Consider the following 15,977-nt stretch of genomic DNA (forward strand, 5'->3'; position numbering starts at 1 on the left):
CTCTCTTCCCCTCCCTCAATCTCTTTCCTAATCATGCCTTCTTTTCATTTTACTCTTTCTTTTCTCCTCTTCTTTCCTAGTGTGCCCCTTACCCCCTCTTTAAGAATTCCTCTCCCTTTTACTTCCTGCTCAGTGATAACCAGCAAAGAGCTTTACTCCTACCTTCTCACGTACCTTGTCTGATTATCATATATGGTCTTACAACATATATATTATCTTCATTCCATTTTACCTGAGGCTTAAATAGACTAATGGAAACAAGTCAGGCCTCCTTATTTCAAAAACTGTGTCCTCTTCGAATATGATGCTACCTTAAGAAATTCCTTTCTCCCTCGTAGATCTTTTCCTCTTCTTTCCCTCCCTTCAGCTTCTCTCCTTCACTTTCTGCTCCTCCTCCATTACTCAACAAACCATCTCCCACCCCACCCCAACCCCCATCTGAACAGCCCTTTCTAGTAAACTCCTTCATCCTCAGAGAGGTCAAGTGACTTCTTCTTCTCCAAGGACTTCACTGAGTGTCTTTGCTGCAATCCCTCTTATTTCATCCCAGGAACAAAATCTTATCTTTATCTCTTGTGTCATTAGCATCTGTCTTCTGAATTAATCACATTAATATTGGAGAAAAGTATCCAACTGGGGAGCTCTTCTCTCACTCTCTCTCTCTCTCTGTCTCTGTCTCCCAAATTATTTGTGGTATTGTTAATGGTGTCTAGGTTGTCAGGTTGTCAATTAAACCCTTATTACATTTGAAAAAAAACTGGGATATACAGCTCATAATATTATTCTCTCATCATTTTATAAAGAGAATATCATAAATTCTTCTCCCCTGAAATACTCCTTATCCAAATTTTTGGATGGAATACTTACATTACAAACTGTGAAACTGAGGAACTAAAGACAATAATTTTGCTCTTCCCAGACTCCTTACAGCTGTGAACATTTAATTCCTTGGCTAAGAAATAGTTTATGGGGCTAATAGTTAATAGGATTATAAGGCTGGTGAAAGATTTTGGACATAACACAAAATATTATTTTTTTCTATTTGAAGAACTGAAAATTTTTTAAAAAGTCTTCTTTGTCTTACAAACATAATGGGAACAGAATTATTTTCTGAAATTACAATTACAAGTATTTTCTGATTTGGGGGATATAGGGGAACCACTATAAAGATACCCAATCAGAATGAAATGTGTTACAGTTTGTGATACAAAGAGATTTTTTCATTAAATCACACCTTATTCCTGAGAAAAAAATTATGACCAGTAAAGTAAAAAGTAAAATTCAAAAACAATCAGGGCATATTCAAACCCAAACCAAGAATTAAAAAAAAAAACAGAAAGAAGAAAAGAAGTATATTTTCTTTATCAGACAACTGAGCAATTCAGATATTCAGTTCTCTCTTATAATAAAATAATGGATACTATGATCATAATAGTATTTCTAGATCACAAAACTATTAGTAATTAAATAGTGGTGATTGGTGACCATTTCCCTTGAGATTTTGTTTTGCAGTAGTTTTTGTTTGTTAATTGCACCTCATTTTCAATTCTATAGGCCAGTATTCTACATTTCCATTTCCCTTCTTATTCCATCTGCTACTCTCCCTAAGCCTCTCCCTTAAGGGGGAACTACTTGGTTTCTATAGTAACTATTACAAACTATCACTCCTGGGGTAGCAGGAGTAAAGACCAGCAGAAGAAAAAGACTAAATCTGGGCACTTGTAGTGTAACACATTCTCTATGTTATTGTGAGCTACCAAGAACTTTTCTTCTACTTTCTTATTTGGAAAAGAACTTAGTACTTTTCAGAATAGCATTTCAAGGAAGTAAATAATACCCTTGTCTCTGACCAATGGTAAGAAACCCCTCTTGGACCTTTAGTGATCAAGACTGTCCAAAGGGGATCAAGGTAGTGTGCACGTCCCCTCAACCCATTTGCACAGTAGTGCACAGCATATGATTGCTTCTAACTGGAACACAAGCTTTGTCCATCAGCGTGAAACAATAAATGTGCTCATGATCCATTCTGGCCATTTGATATCTAATTTGAAGTTTTATACAAAATGTAATATGCTGAATCCTAGCTCAGTGATGATGAGAATGTTTCCTGTTGGGATTGATTCTCTTACCTAACTCTGGAGAATGCTTATTTTTGTAACAGAAGAGTAGCAGTCCCTTATTGGGAGTGAGAGAATTGTTTGGGGAATCCTAGAGTATTTACTCCCAACTTCACTCTCGGAGTAAAAATACCTATTTGCAAAAGGAATGCTTTCTCCTGTAGTGAAAGGGGAGTTGGAAATCTGATCCAGTAGGCAGGGTGGTGTCTGTCAGTCCCGGAAGGACGTCTGAGCCTTCTCTCCCTTTTTAATGTAAGAATTCGAAAGCAGTGGGGAAGCGTGCTAGACCTATCACAGCATTGCTAACAGACAGCCTATTACAGTATTTAATAAAAACAGAAACAGCATGCCTATCATAGGCTAATAATCCTACCTCCTGTACGCTTTAAAAACAGTATGAAGCAGCTCTAACAGAGCTTCAGATAACTAATTTCAAGCATGGCTGTCTAGCGTGCCAGTCACTCCTATTGTCCTTCCAAACTCTTTCAGACATTTTGAGCTGGGAGTATTAAAGCTATGAGTTAGCAAGGGTTGTGACATTAGTGGTCCAGAAAAGCTTTAGGCACGAGAGGTAATGATGATTACCGGTGGCTCTTTGGAGGACTGCACTGGATCTGGATCGCTGTCCTTAAAAATTAAGCGTGGCTTTTGAGGAAGATGTGACAACTACAGGAGGTAAGATTTGCATGTCAAACAAAGGGATCTGTTGCTGTTTCTTGCTTTTTTTGTTTGCTTTGTGCCCAGTGGGTTGTGAATTGCAGCCAGGTGCGGAGTGAGGAGCAGGAAAGCGGGGAGAGGGGAGTGGGAGACGGATCTGCTTAGAGCAAAACACAGTGGATAGTATTGTGTTTTATGGCAGAAATGCCTCGAGGACAAAGTGGCTCCGTGCCTGCTGAGTGTGCATTCCACGTTGCTTTTCCCGTGGAGTAGAATGCTTAGAGGTCATGGAGAAAGCAGTTTGCTTCTTATCTGTGGTGCCAGCTGGGCTGTTAGTAGGGTTAAGTGAAGACTTTGGTGGGTGGGGGGCAAAAAGGTCCAAGAAAAATAAAGAGGATGCTGTCCTTAAGACTTGAAACCTGTTAGATAAATAATTTTTCCCATGGTGTATGTGCTGTGATAGCCAGAATCTAATTTTTAAAGGGGGACATTGGAAGATTACAAAGGATTTCCCTCATAAAGAACTACTTTGTATTTAATTTATTATTAAAGAAAATTGGGTACCTCCGTCCATTTTGCATGTTGAAAGGCTGATCCACGCTGTTTGCACGGATGGTGTTGCTAAAGCAGAGAGTTTTAGACTAAAGGGGCTTTCCCTCTGCTCCTGCTTTTGCTTTTCAACAACTGTCAGGGCTGCAGATGAAAATGGTGATCCGTTAGAGATTATGAACTTGATGTTTTGTCTTGTTCTTTTCTTCTGTTTTTTTTTTAATTAACAGCATAAAAGCACAATTCTCCTTGAAAGATGAGAGGGGCAGTTGGGTTCCAAAGTCCAGTGGATAATGAGTAGATTTGCAGAGGAACTTATACTGCTTTGTACTTTATTATGGGATCCGTGTAGCTCAATCAAAGAAGGATATGTCAGGAAATCAGCGGCTGAGGTTTTTTAAACAAAATGCAATGATCAAAAGCAAATGTTTCCCCAACTTGATCTATCGTGCAAGTTTTGGTATTTGTCATTGCACATGACCCTCGATGTGAAGTGGCAGGAACATAGTGAGTGAATTTCTCCATGTTCTTGTGTTATTTCTCTGACAGACTTCACAAACTCTGACATGTAAAGATGCAGCTATAGATTTTGAAAAATGTCATGTTCTGATGCATTGATTTAGTTATAACAAATGGCAAAGATACATGGAATAATTATATATTTAAAAAATAATATAACATTTTTCCAAAAGTTCTATGTTAATGAAGTATTGACTAGAAATAAAAGTGAATGAGAACTATAGTATGTTTGTTTCAGCTAAATACTGGAATTAAAGTTAAATGGGCTTTTTCTCTGGTGCAGCTGAGTTTGTACATTTGTGAGCTTCTGTATATATGCTGCCATTCACATTTAAAGTTGACATCGTTGCCCTGTAGTGTGTGACACCTATGCTTAAAGTTGTGTGTCTATTTTTCCTAATAGTGTAATGAAAATTACTGAAACTCTCTATGCTAGTCTTTCTGTGACCAAGAGCACATGTCCATGAAATAACTGTATGGAATTTCTGATGCAATTGATGGCTATGACATAGTTTTCTGTTTCTATGTGTCCAGTGGAATGTGTGACCTTGACCTTGTAAAGTCCCATTATCTGGCCAATTGTGCTCACCAGTCAAGAACTCATACATAGAGAGCATGCAAGACACAAACAGAAACACACACAAACATTTTATTTATGGCGGTCAGATTACAAGTGAATGTAATTTCTATTGTTTTCATTAATTTCATTTATTTTCAAAGAACTTCCACTGTTTCTGGTCTTACCAATATCTTCTGAATCTAATCAGATCAAGCATTTATTATAGAAGCGATTTGTGCCATAAAAGTTGTCAAGAGGAGAAGTCATTTTGCTATGGTCATGCTCATAACACTTTACTGATAAACTAAAATGACTTTTCACAATGATCACAGATTTATGGGAAAGGTCCCTATATTAAATCTCCATGGTATGTGTGTCTAGACTAAACGCCTACAACATAAAAAATATAGGAGGCAATTGTTTTGTTGTCTGCAAGCTGTGGGGAAAGCCAAACCAAGTAATTTAGTCAAAACAACCTACTTGTCACAAATTAATTTTGCCACCTATTTACATTGGTAGCTATCAATCAAAGCATTTCCACATATCCTTCCCTTTCAGTTTTTGGTACATCTAGTAATAAAAATGAGCAATTCACCAGCTATACAGAAATCAACTCAGGAATGCACCCTGACATAAAAAATAAGCAAAGCTTCAGCCTCTTGTTTTCTCAGTGCCCAAGGGTGGCACAGTCATCATTCAGTCACCAAGACACAAGTCTCCAAGTCCAGGATTGTCCTTGTTCTCAGTCTCTCTCATATACACAGGCATCATTTTACTTTTATTGGTGATATCGGACCAGACATTTCACAAACTAACACAACCTTCTCTTATCACCTCTCTTCTGTCATCAAAATATGATGAAAAAAGAACTTTCCCAATATCTTCCTGCTATTACATTGAATAAAAAGCAGACTGCAACAATGTATCTATAATATAACCCTAATTTTAATATATACCTGTGTATGGAAAAAAAGAGAAAGAAGCACACCATTTTATTCTCATTATTCATCTGTAGGGTTGCTAAAGTTTTTCAAAACAGACATTGCATTAACAGTCACAGGAAGACTAACATCATTAAAGTTTATATCTCCTATCCCAATCACATTGCCATCTTTCTCATTATCATACTTCATATAACCCACTATGCCTTCATCTCAAATTCCAAACTCATTTGTTGATCCCAGAAAGACTGAGCAGAAATGTCATGCCCCTTCTTCCTTGGGTTTTCTGGCACATCCTGAAAAACTCACCATCATCTTTTCTCAGAGACTGACTCCTACCTGTTAATTCCCGTTTCCTAGAAAAGATGCGTATGTGTGTACATGTGTGTGTATTCTCTTTACTACTTTATAGATAGATAATATTTCAATCTCTTTTTTTGGCTCCTTATTATCCCCTAATATTTAAACGCTGGGGTGCTCTGTGGCTCAGCTCTAAATCTATTCTTTACCTATACTTACTCCCTAAATGAATTCAAGCTAGTCTCAAGACCTTAAAAACTATCCATACCCAAACAGCTTACAAATTCTAGTGCCTGAATTGGGCTTTTCCTCTAATGTGCATACTTACATATTCAACTATCTACATAACATTTTCATGTAAATGTACTGTGGGCATTGCACACTTAACATATTCACAACCACATTTCTGAATTTCTACGCACAGTCCTCCCAAGTTTCCCCCCATGCATCTAAATGGGAACTCAATTCTTCCACTTGCTCTGAAGAAAAATCTTGAAGTCCACTTTGAATCTTCTATTCTCTTCACTTGTCACAGAAAATTTGATTGTTTCTACCTTCAAACTGTAGCTAGAATTCTATTACTCATCATCCCACTGCTACCATTCTGGGCAAGTTACTGCCAGCTCTCAGATTACTGTGTATATTTTCACCACTGACCTCTTGCTTCTGCCTCCCCCCGCTCTCCTACACACATTCTGGTCCGTATCCAACACCAGTGGTCATTTCAGAATTGAAGTTAAACATAGTATCTCCTGCTCACGAGCCTCCAACATCTTCCCATCTAACTACAGGTCAAAGCCAGATCCTTACAGTGGCCCACAGGTCATGTGTGATCAGCCCAGGTTCCTCCCGGGCTCCTCTGCTGCCTCCCCCTTCAGCACTGCACTGCAGCCGGCTGTTGCTCAAACCTGCCATGTTCTCAAGCCTCGGGGCCATTGACTCTGCTGGGCCTGCTGCTGGGGAAATTCTTCCCCTACATAGCTACATAATTCAGTGTCTCACTTTCTTCAGGTCTCCACCAAATGTCACCTCATCAGAGAAGAGTTCCCTGCAAACCATATTTCAAATCGTACCCTCTTGCACAAATCCCATCCCTAGCCCTTGCTTCACTTTTCTCCATCACATATCAAATTATACCCAAAATATATCATATGTTAAGTTTTTATTGTCTGTCTCTCTCTTTCCTTCTAAAATGGAAACTGTATGAGAGGAGGGGTTTTGTTTTGTACCCTGATATAACAGTTGTCAAATTAATGAATGTAGGAATTCAATACTTTTTTCCCCCATAAAAATCCATGGGTAACATTAGGCTCCAAACATAAGGTTTTCAACCTCAGGGTCACAGCTCTATGTCATAGCACTGTACTACTTTTTCTAAACAGAAAGATACTGAACACCTTGAAGAAAGTCAAGGAGATTTATCAAGATGATTTTTTTCTCTTCTTTACATAAGAGAGAAAAAATGCACATCACTGATTCCAACCTATGTCAGAGCAACTAAAAATTCAATTTGCCTAAATTTGATTTATCCAAAAGATTACTTCTTTTTCAAAAAGATATCTTCACAAATTTATAGAAATGACTAAGAGCATAAATATGTCCTATATTTTCTCTGATCTCCCCTGGTGATAAGAGAAGGGATGGCAAAACCAGGTTGGAATTACAGTTGGACTCAATACCCCTTTTCTGAACATACAAGCCCCAGTAGCCTGTGTGGCACAAGGAATCAATCAATACTGATCAATATATGTACCATTCATTTGCATTAATTTATTGCTCTTGAAATCAGCATGGTTAGTCTCATGATCTGGTTAACAGTGACCTCTCTACCACTTATAAGGTATATGTTTTCAAATAATTAAAGTATAATAAAATAATCTTATTCTACAAATTGGGTGCAAGTAGTAATTCCCTATATTTCCAGAATGTTCTATAACCCAGGGAGGTAGTGTGATATGAAAAGGACATAGCATCTGACATAAGCACAGGCTGTAAGAACAAAGATATTTGGTCTGAATCTCACATTTGTACTTCATAGCTATGTCACCATGGGTAAGTTTTTAAAATGTTATCATGCCTCAGTTTCCTCCCTGGTAATTGGTGATAGTAATATCTCCCTCTTTAGGTTGAAGATTAAATATGATTATGTGTTAGAATACTTGGTACAGAGAAAAAGCTTAAAAAGTAATAGTGTTCTCACTGTCATTGTCATTTAATCTTCACAGTATGCCTGAGTAGTAGATATTATACTTTCTATTGAACAGATAAGAAAACTGAGGTGTAGAAAAGTTAATCATATTGCTCAAGGCCAAAGAACTAGTAAGCTATTGGAATTTACTCTCCCTTCAGCCATAAAGAGTCCTGATAAATAGAATGTCAGATTAACCATCTTTTAGTGTATTTAGTGACTACATGCTACCAGTGATTACAGGAATTTTTGTAAAGGAAGGATCTGAAGAAAAGATTTTTCTTTCCTCTGTGAACAATGCAGGAGCCTTATGGATTCCTTCCCTGAAGAAAAAGTAGACTTAAGCTTCAGTAGACTGAAGAAAAAGTAGACTGTGAAGTGACTTAAGTGACAGCCAATTTATTCATTAAGAAAACCTCACTCTCTAGAGGTAGAGTATACTGTGGCATCCAGACACGAGTTCTGCGGCCCTGAAGACCTTCCCCTTGCCAGTTTTTTAAACCTGCTCTTTCTTCAGCAGAAATGTAGACAGTAATAGTACATTACTCATGGGGTTTTGAGGATTAAATGAGGTAATCTGTGCACGGCTGTTAGCACTGTGCTTGGCACAAATTATGTGCGTAATGCGTATTACCTACCAGCACCTTAACTATTATTATCTAGGATGAAACTTAAAACATTATAAATGTATTACAACACTGAGAGATTTGGTTTAAATATCTCCTTTAGTTCTTATTTCTTAATATTGCATGTCTCTAGGTTAATTCAATAGATGTAATTTAAAAGTGATTTAATTACCAAAGTATTATGTTAGAGGTCAAGGTGTTTGAGCATCTGGCCAGCTCCAGAAACAGAATTTCTTGAAATGTGTGACATTTGATCGTTTCTTATTAGACCCAAAATAAAAGAGGCAATTCTAGAAAAATCAAGAAAATGTCTGCTTTTCTGAGATAACCCAATTTTATGGATTTGTATTAAAAAAAACTTTAACCGATGGCCTTTCCTTGACCTTGTCAGGCTCCAGTTTCAACATTACTGGTCTTCACTCTGCCTGTGACTGCATGGGATGAATTGCTAGTAAACTGAGCGTGAATGAACGCATCACCTTGTAATACGACTTCAGTGCCAGGTGTGCATGAAATCTGCAATTAGCACCAGTTGGTTATTCTAGATTTAACATTATGAATTTCTTAATGCAAAGGCATTCACTTTCATTTAATTGCTCAATAAAAATTAGCACCTCCATACAAACTACTGGGAAACTCTCAAATGCTAATCTACTACAGAGGCTAAACTTTCCTTTAATCAGTTCTGACCATCATCCTGTACCAAACAACTTCTCAAATTTCAAAGCCTTGAAGACTTGTTGTGTTGCTAATGATTGTATTTGTGCGGGTGTTTCCTTTAATATTTTGTCATTTCCCAAATCCACCTCTGTAAGTGCAAATATTTATATTCCCTCGTTATTTTCCAAAGCATAAAAGAAGCTACAAAACTGCTATTCTCTGGTGCATTTGAGATCTTTTTCCCTGGCCCATGTCATCAGTTTGGCTCAAATAAACTCCTTTAAAAAAAAAAAAAAGCTAGAGCTTTTTTTTTTAAGATTTTATTTATTTATTTTTAGAGAGGGAAGGGAGGGAGATAGAGAGACAGAGAGAAACATCAATGTGCGGTTGCTGGGGGTCATGGCCTGCAACCCAGGCATGTACCCTGGCTGGGAATCGAACCTGCAACACTTTGGTTCGCAGCCCGCACTCAATCCACTGAGCTACGCCAGCCAGGGCTCAAATAAACTCTTATAAAAGTTTTTTAGATAAATAAATATAATATATATACCAACCATAACATAAAGGTCAGCGATGGAGGTGATAAGCATTTCGACAGAGGAACATATTGGGCAGTAAAGTGTCTCTCTACATTTTACCTGAAGTGATGTAATATTGCCACTTGTTACACTGTGAAAGTTTCGATATATATATAGTAAGCCACAGAGCAACTACAAAATAAGAGAGCTGTATCCAAAAAACAGTATATACATTAAAATTTAATATTAAGAAATATTGAAACAATTCAAAATAAGGTAGGAAAGTAAGAATAAAAAATAAGAAAAATCAGTTTACAAATAATAAAATAATAGGCCTAAATTCAACCATATAAATAATTGCATTAAATGTAAAACATCTAAACAAAGCAATTAAGAGATTATCAAATTGGAATTTTTTTAAAAGGCCTAACTTTGTGTTGTCTACAAGTAAATCATTTTAAATATAACAACATAGGAAGGTGAATAAAAAGGTGAGAAAAGATACATCAGAAGAGCTAATCAAATGAAAGCTGGAGTGTCTATATTAACATGAGACAAAATAGATTTCAGAACAAGGAAACTGCAAGCGACAAGGAAAAATAGTACATAATGATAAAATGAGTCCATTCATCCAAAACATATCATTCTAGCCCTCACTGGTGTGGGCGGAGAGTTCCATTTCCACAGCAGTGAGTGTGTGTTACATGTCAACATCCGGAACCCTATGAATGAGTGATGTCCACAATGTCCTGTCCTCCCCAGCCCTGCTCAGCTCCTGCAGACTCGTGCCTATGGCTTCTTTATGGAGTCAGTCCTTCTCATATTTGGTCTCCCTCTTTTCCTGCTGCATTCTATTTTTCCCATCACTGTTGTCTTTTCCACAGGAGCTTTGTAGGATGTGCCTAAAGTAAGATAGCTTCAGTTTTGGCATTTTTGCTTCCATCAATGTTTTAGGCATAATTTGCTCTTAGACTCACTTTTTTCATCTTTCTGGCAATCCTGGTTATTCATAGAGCTCTCCTCCAACACTGTATTTCAGGCAAATCAACTATTTTCCTATCAGCCTTCTTCGCTGTCCAACTTTTGCGTCTGTACATAGTAATTGGGAATACCAGAGTGTGGATGATGCTAGCTTTGGTCTCTAATAACACATCTTTGCTCTTGGTGATGTTTCTTAATTCTTCTGTTGCCATCACAGATTTTCAAAGTTTGATTTTTAAAAAACATCTTCACGAGGTATTGCTCTTTTTTGCTGCAAGAATACTCTGTGCATAGTTCTACCATGGCTGTTGGCACACTGTTCTGATCTTCGGTTCACTAATCTGCTCCATTCCTCCCCAATTAAATCATAAGTCCCAGGAGGTCAAGGACTGGCTCATAGTCATCACAGTATTTCCAGTGCCTAGCAGAGTTCTTCACGGTAGTTAATGCTCAATAAGTATTTCTTGAATGAATTGAACCAGTGATAAATATATATTCAGTATTAGATATCTTAGTGTCCAGTTTGACCTGAGGGTAAATCACCAAGTGAACAAATAAATCATGCATTTCCAAAACAGTGCTGCATAGGACTGTTACAGTAATGTTATAATAACAAAGCCCTGGACCTGCCCTGTGCTTGCAAACTCCTCATTCACCTGCCCTCTCACCTTTCCTCTTTCCATTCTCGAGCCCATATTAGATGCTTCTAGGGGGCAGTTTTCCATCCCTTCCTCTCTACTGTCTGTCCAGAGCTTTGTAAAGAGCATGGTAGAACCTTTCATTCGAAGCTAAGTTTAAGTCTGACAGCCTCCTGGAGCAAATGCCTAAGCCCCCTCCTCATCAAAGCCAGGGTGACAGATGAGCCTGGGTGAGAACTTTAGCTCAGGGGGAGGGGAGGGAATACATCAGCTGTCAAAATGTCAAGCCTGCTGACTTCTTAGGAAAGAAAGAGAAGATGCTTATATTACTAGACAGGAGGGCTTTGGTTTACATTTGCTAGCATTTGTACTAAATAGGGAAAATGTCAGATGAATCCCACATGCAGGTTTCTTGTCATCTTGGTGGTTTTCTGAGTGTGAAATTAAACCTCCTGAATATTCTGGACATGGGAGCTCATTTTCAGTTTTCAACAAATCCATTCAACTTGTAAAACAGTATAGCTAGGCAAATAAAATACATAACTTAATTTTAAAGTATAATTTTTTTAGCCCAGATAATTAGGTTGTAAACTCCTTGAGAGCAGATACCTTCTTTTTATAATTCTTAGGTGAATCGAACTATATTAAAGATATACAGTTTTTAAAAAATAACTTTTTGGATGATATACACTCCTCTCTTCACACTGGTCCCTGACATAAAGGCATATTAGATAAGTCAGGTAGATTTCTTACTGTTATTTACGAGGCTGCTTGACTGGCAGTGTAGGGGTCTAGAAACTACACAAATTTTAAGTTCACTGCATCTCCTTTGTTGTGGAGGTAGGGCTCTTAGGGAAGAGGAAGGAAAGAAGGGTTTGTGAATTCTCATCTTGCCTGTTTATTCACAGAATCACATCCTCACAGACTTTCTTTGATTGGAAATGATTTACAAAACCAACCCATGTGGGCTTCTATCAAACAAGGATTCAATTTGGAACTTTGTCAAAATGCAGCTCTTACTACATGGCATGCATCTGGGGCATTTCACTGTCCTCTTTACATAGTTTGGGACTTTATAAATAATGACTCTAGTTTTGTCAGACTTTTTAAGTCTCTCTTTTTTATTATGAAAATTTTCACTCTGAACCTGGAAAAGGTCAAGCACCTGGCTCTATAACTCTTATTCACAAAGGTAAAGTGTCTTTCAAAGTGAAACTCTGAGAAATTTAAAAAATAAGCAGCAATTTAAATGCAAATCTAGGTTCTTTCTTGTTCTGCATAGATGCAGAGGATCATTCTGGTACTGCCTATAAGGCACTTTGTGAGAAGGAGAGGGAAGCAGTTGGTAAATCTCGCCTATGAAATAATTCTTAAATGCCTTGAGTTTGGTTTTGCATAAGCATCTGAAAATTTCTGACCATGTGAAGAATTTGTAGCTCCGTCAAGCTAAAGTATAGTTTATTTCCTTAGATGGATTGTATTTCTATAGTGAATCTAGAACCATTGATTGTCTTTGGATTTTTTTTATTTCCTAGTATATTCCAAATGAAGAAACTGAGGGAGGAAAAGCAACCAGCCAGAAGAAAATAATACCTAACTTTTGAGGCAGAGTTATAAAAGGGTGGATCAAGTTTCTTCCTGTCTGTGGGGATGATCAATGACTTGTGGAGCTTCACTTCCTAGTGGTTTTATTTGATCCTATGTGATGCTTGGGAACAGCCATATGGGGCTCTCTGTGTAGATAACTCAAGGTAATTATTTGTTTTAAAAACATAAAAACAGAACAGCACAGGAATCAATTCTTTGTTGGAATGAATCAAAAGAAAGGTTGAGAGAGAAATAGAGTTTATACCTAAAGGAGAAAGAAGGCTTATATAATATGTTACCAAATTTGAGAATATCTTTTTGAGTGTATAAAAGACCACACACAATAGCCCTGGTGCAGAGAACACTGGCTAGAGAATGTCCACTACAACATGTTTCTCAATCTTCTTGGCTTCATTCTCCACTGACAAGTAGGTTTACTGTCTGCAGGACTGAAACTAAAAAAAAGGGGTATGAATAGGAGTTGTACTCCAATTTATATGTCTATATGAAAAGCAGCCTTGCGTGCAATTTGATTTCAGATGGTGCTTCATTTACTACAAGATTCTTCCCCTAGATCTATGGATGTGTGCAAGTGTTTATGTGACTTTTTAAAAAATTTCTTCTCCATTCTGCTACTCTTTAGCAGATCAGTCCACATTTCACATCTGCATTCATTCAATTATTCATTCGTGTATTCATCAAATATTTATTCAACATCTATGGATGAGGCACTGAGATGGGTGTTGAGGATACAGTGTTGAGCTAAAGCAGAAATGAGCTGCTCCCCCGCCAGCTGTGAAGTGACAGTCCTGGATGAGAAAGACACTGTTCAAATGTTCACACAAATAAATGTAAAGTTACAAATATAATAAGTGCTAACAGATTATTTAATTGAAGACATTAATGTAGTCAAGGATGTCAGGGAAAGCTTCTCCAAGGAAGATATAACTGAGATGCTAAGTAAAGAAGCATAAATGTGGAAAAATAAGCAAGTGTGAAACCAGGAGGAATTAGAGGAGAAGTGTTAAAGGCAGAGAAAAGGCAGAGTGCAAAGACTCAAGCAGGGCTCCTTTACTTACTCAACAGTTGTTGAATGCTGAGCTTGTGTAGACAGAGAGAGAGTGGGAGACAGAGAGAGAGAAGTTCCTGTCTTTACAGAGCTTGTATTCTAGTGAAAAGCAGTCAATAAAAAAATTAATAAATGAGATTTTTTAAGCCTGTCACAGAGTATAGATGAGTACAGTGCCTCTGACAGAAGTCCAGCATGGCTGGAGGGCAGGGATCGAACAGCACATGATTAGACCCCAGACTGGAGAGGCATACAAGAACCCGGCTAGGTAAGACCTACGGGTCATGCTGAGTTTGCCATCCAAGCTATTAATCAGGGTATTGGCAAGATATTTGTGCTTTGCAAAGGTATGTCTGCTGCAATGTGATGATCAAAATGGAGAAGAACAAGAGTGGATGCAGAGAAGCCAGTTGAAATGCTAGTGCAGTAATCCAGGTGATGGTAGCTTTGACCAGGCAGCAGTGGGACAGCAGAAAAGTGGCAGGAGGAAAGGAGTTCAGGAAGTCATATCAGAGAGTAGTGGTGAGATAAATCTGAGAGCAGATGGGTAAAGAAAAAGGAAGTGTCAGGGGCAATGTTAGGTTTCTGACTTGAACAATGGATAGATGGTGGGGTTATGGAAAACTGGAACATGACTGGAGTTCCCTGTCATCAAAAAACATTGTGAAAGTGTAGTCTGTACTTACTGCCTCCACTTCCTTGCTCCCCATTCACTTTTCAATGCACTAGTGTATAAATTCTAGACATACTTGCTTTTCTGTGATGGCCCTTTCACACTTCCCAAGAATCTCTTTATCACCCAATTTGTCTTTTTTTACAGTCCTCATGGCCTTTGATTATTCTACAGCACACAAAACAATAGACCTCATTTCTCTCTCTCTCTCTCTCTCTTTCATTATACATAAAATTATGTTTTACTGTCCAGGTCCCCTCCTACATTATCATTCTTTTCCAACTTTTCTCTTTGCTGTGCCCTTTTCTTCTTCTTTTTTCACACTTTTTCAGTAATTGAAAATATTCTCTTACACCCCTAACCATCTCTCCAGCTGTGGCCTTACTCCCCAACCCAAGTCCCATTGCCTGTTACCTAGTAACAATTTTCCTGTGACTGCCATCTTTACCTGTCAAAATTTATTTGGTAAAACTAAACTCTAGTTAAGACCTAGTAAATCCACTCTGCCTCATGTTTCTATTCACTGTGCTGTTGATTACCCAGGTTTTAAAGCCAATAATTGTCTTTGAATTCTCCTCCAACTATAGACCTAATTGGCTGGAGTCCTATTGATCCTTCCTTCAAAATGTGTTTTGCATGCATGCCTTTATTCCTCCTTACATAAACAAAGTCCCTTTATTCTCTCATTCTCACACATTGGGTATAACAATAGTTTCCTAACCAACCTTGCAACTACTCTGGTTTTTTTTTTCAAAATGCCATCCTGAAATCACTTGCACAAGAATTACCTGGGAAGGTTTTTTTTTTTAAATATGTTGATTTATCGACTTGTATTTAATCAGAATCTTTTCCTATAAGGCCTGGATATTTAACAAACATCCTAGGTAGATCTGTCATACATAAATTTTGAGATAAACTGCTTGAATCTCTCTTCATCCCTCTTTTCTTCTATGTGCCACTTCCTAATAAATAGTTCTGAAATATGACCTTGATCATGGAACTTCCCTACAGCCCTCAGCGGCTGTCCCTTAACCAAGCAAATAAAGTTTCCCAAGATTGGACATCATTATCCTCCAATATGTGTTGTCCAGATATATTTCCAGCCTAATCTTTACCTCCCACTTTCACCCTGTGTTACAACTGAGCTGTACTACTTGCCACCCCTAAAATGTACCTATCAGACCTTCACGTCTCTGTCTCTTGGCCTAACCCTTTGAAACATCCAAGAAAACTCTCTCCCCTTTCATTTTCATCTGTCAAACTCCTATAATCTCTCCAGTGACCCGCCTCCCTGGGAAAAACCTTCTCTCATTCCTTTCTCATTTTTCCTTCCAATCCTTGTCCTCCAGGCTAGAAGCGACCTATCCAGTCTCTGAAGTCTTTCAGCAGGTTCTA

General features: G+C 37.9%; 1 protein-coding gene across 1 annotated transcript in view; it reads left to right on the top strand.

Moving 5' to 3' along the window:
* The first annotated feature begins 2,398 nt into the window (after window positions 1-2,398).
* Window positions 2,399-15,977, top strand: part of KCNMB2 (potassium calcium-activated channel subfamily M regulatory beta subunit 2) — a 238,099-nt gene continuing 224,520 nt past the window's right edge. The window contains exon 1 of the mRNA XM_045851562.1: window positions 2,399-2,792. The gene's annotated coding sequence lies outside the window, so the exon portion shown is untranslated. The remainder of the gene's footprint in view (window positions 2,793-15,977) is intronic.

The sequence above is a fragment of the Phyllostomus hastatus genome, unplaced genomic scaffold (genome assembly GCF_019186645.2).
Source record: "Phyllostomus hastatus isolate PE091 unplaced genomic scaffold, TTU_PhHast_1.1 phas_contig_86, whole genome shotgun sequence".
Lineage (NCBI taxonomy): Eukaryota > Metazoa > Chordata > Mammalia > Chiroptera > Phyllostomidae > Phyllostomus > Phyllostomus hastatus.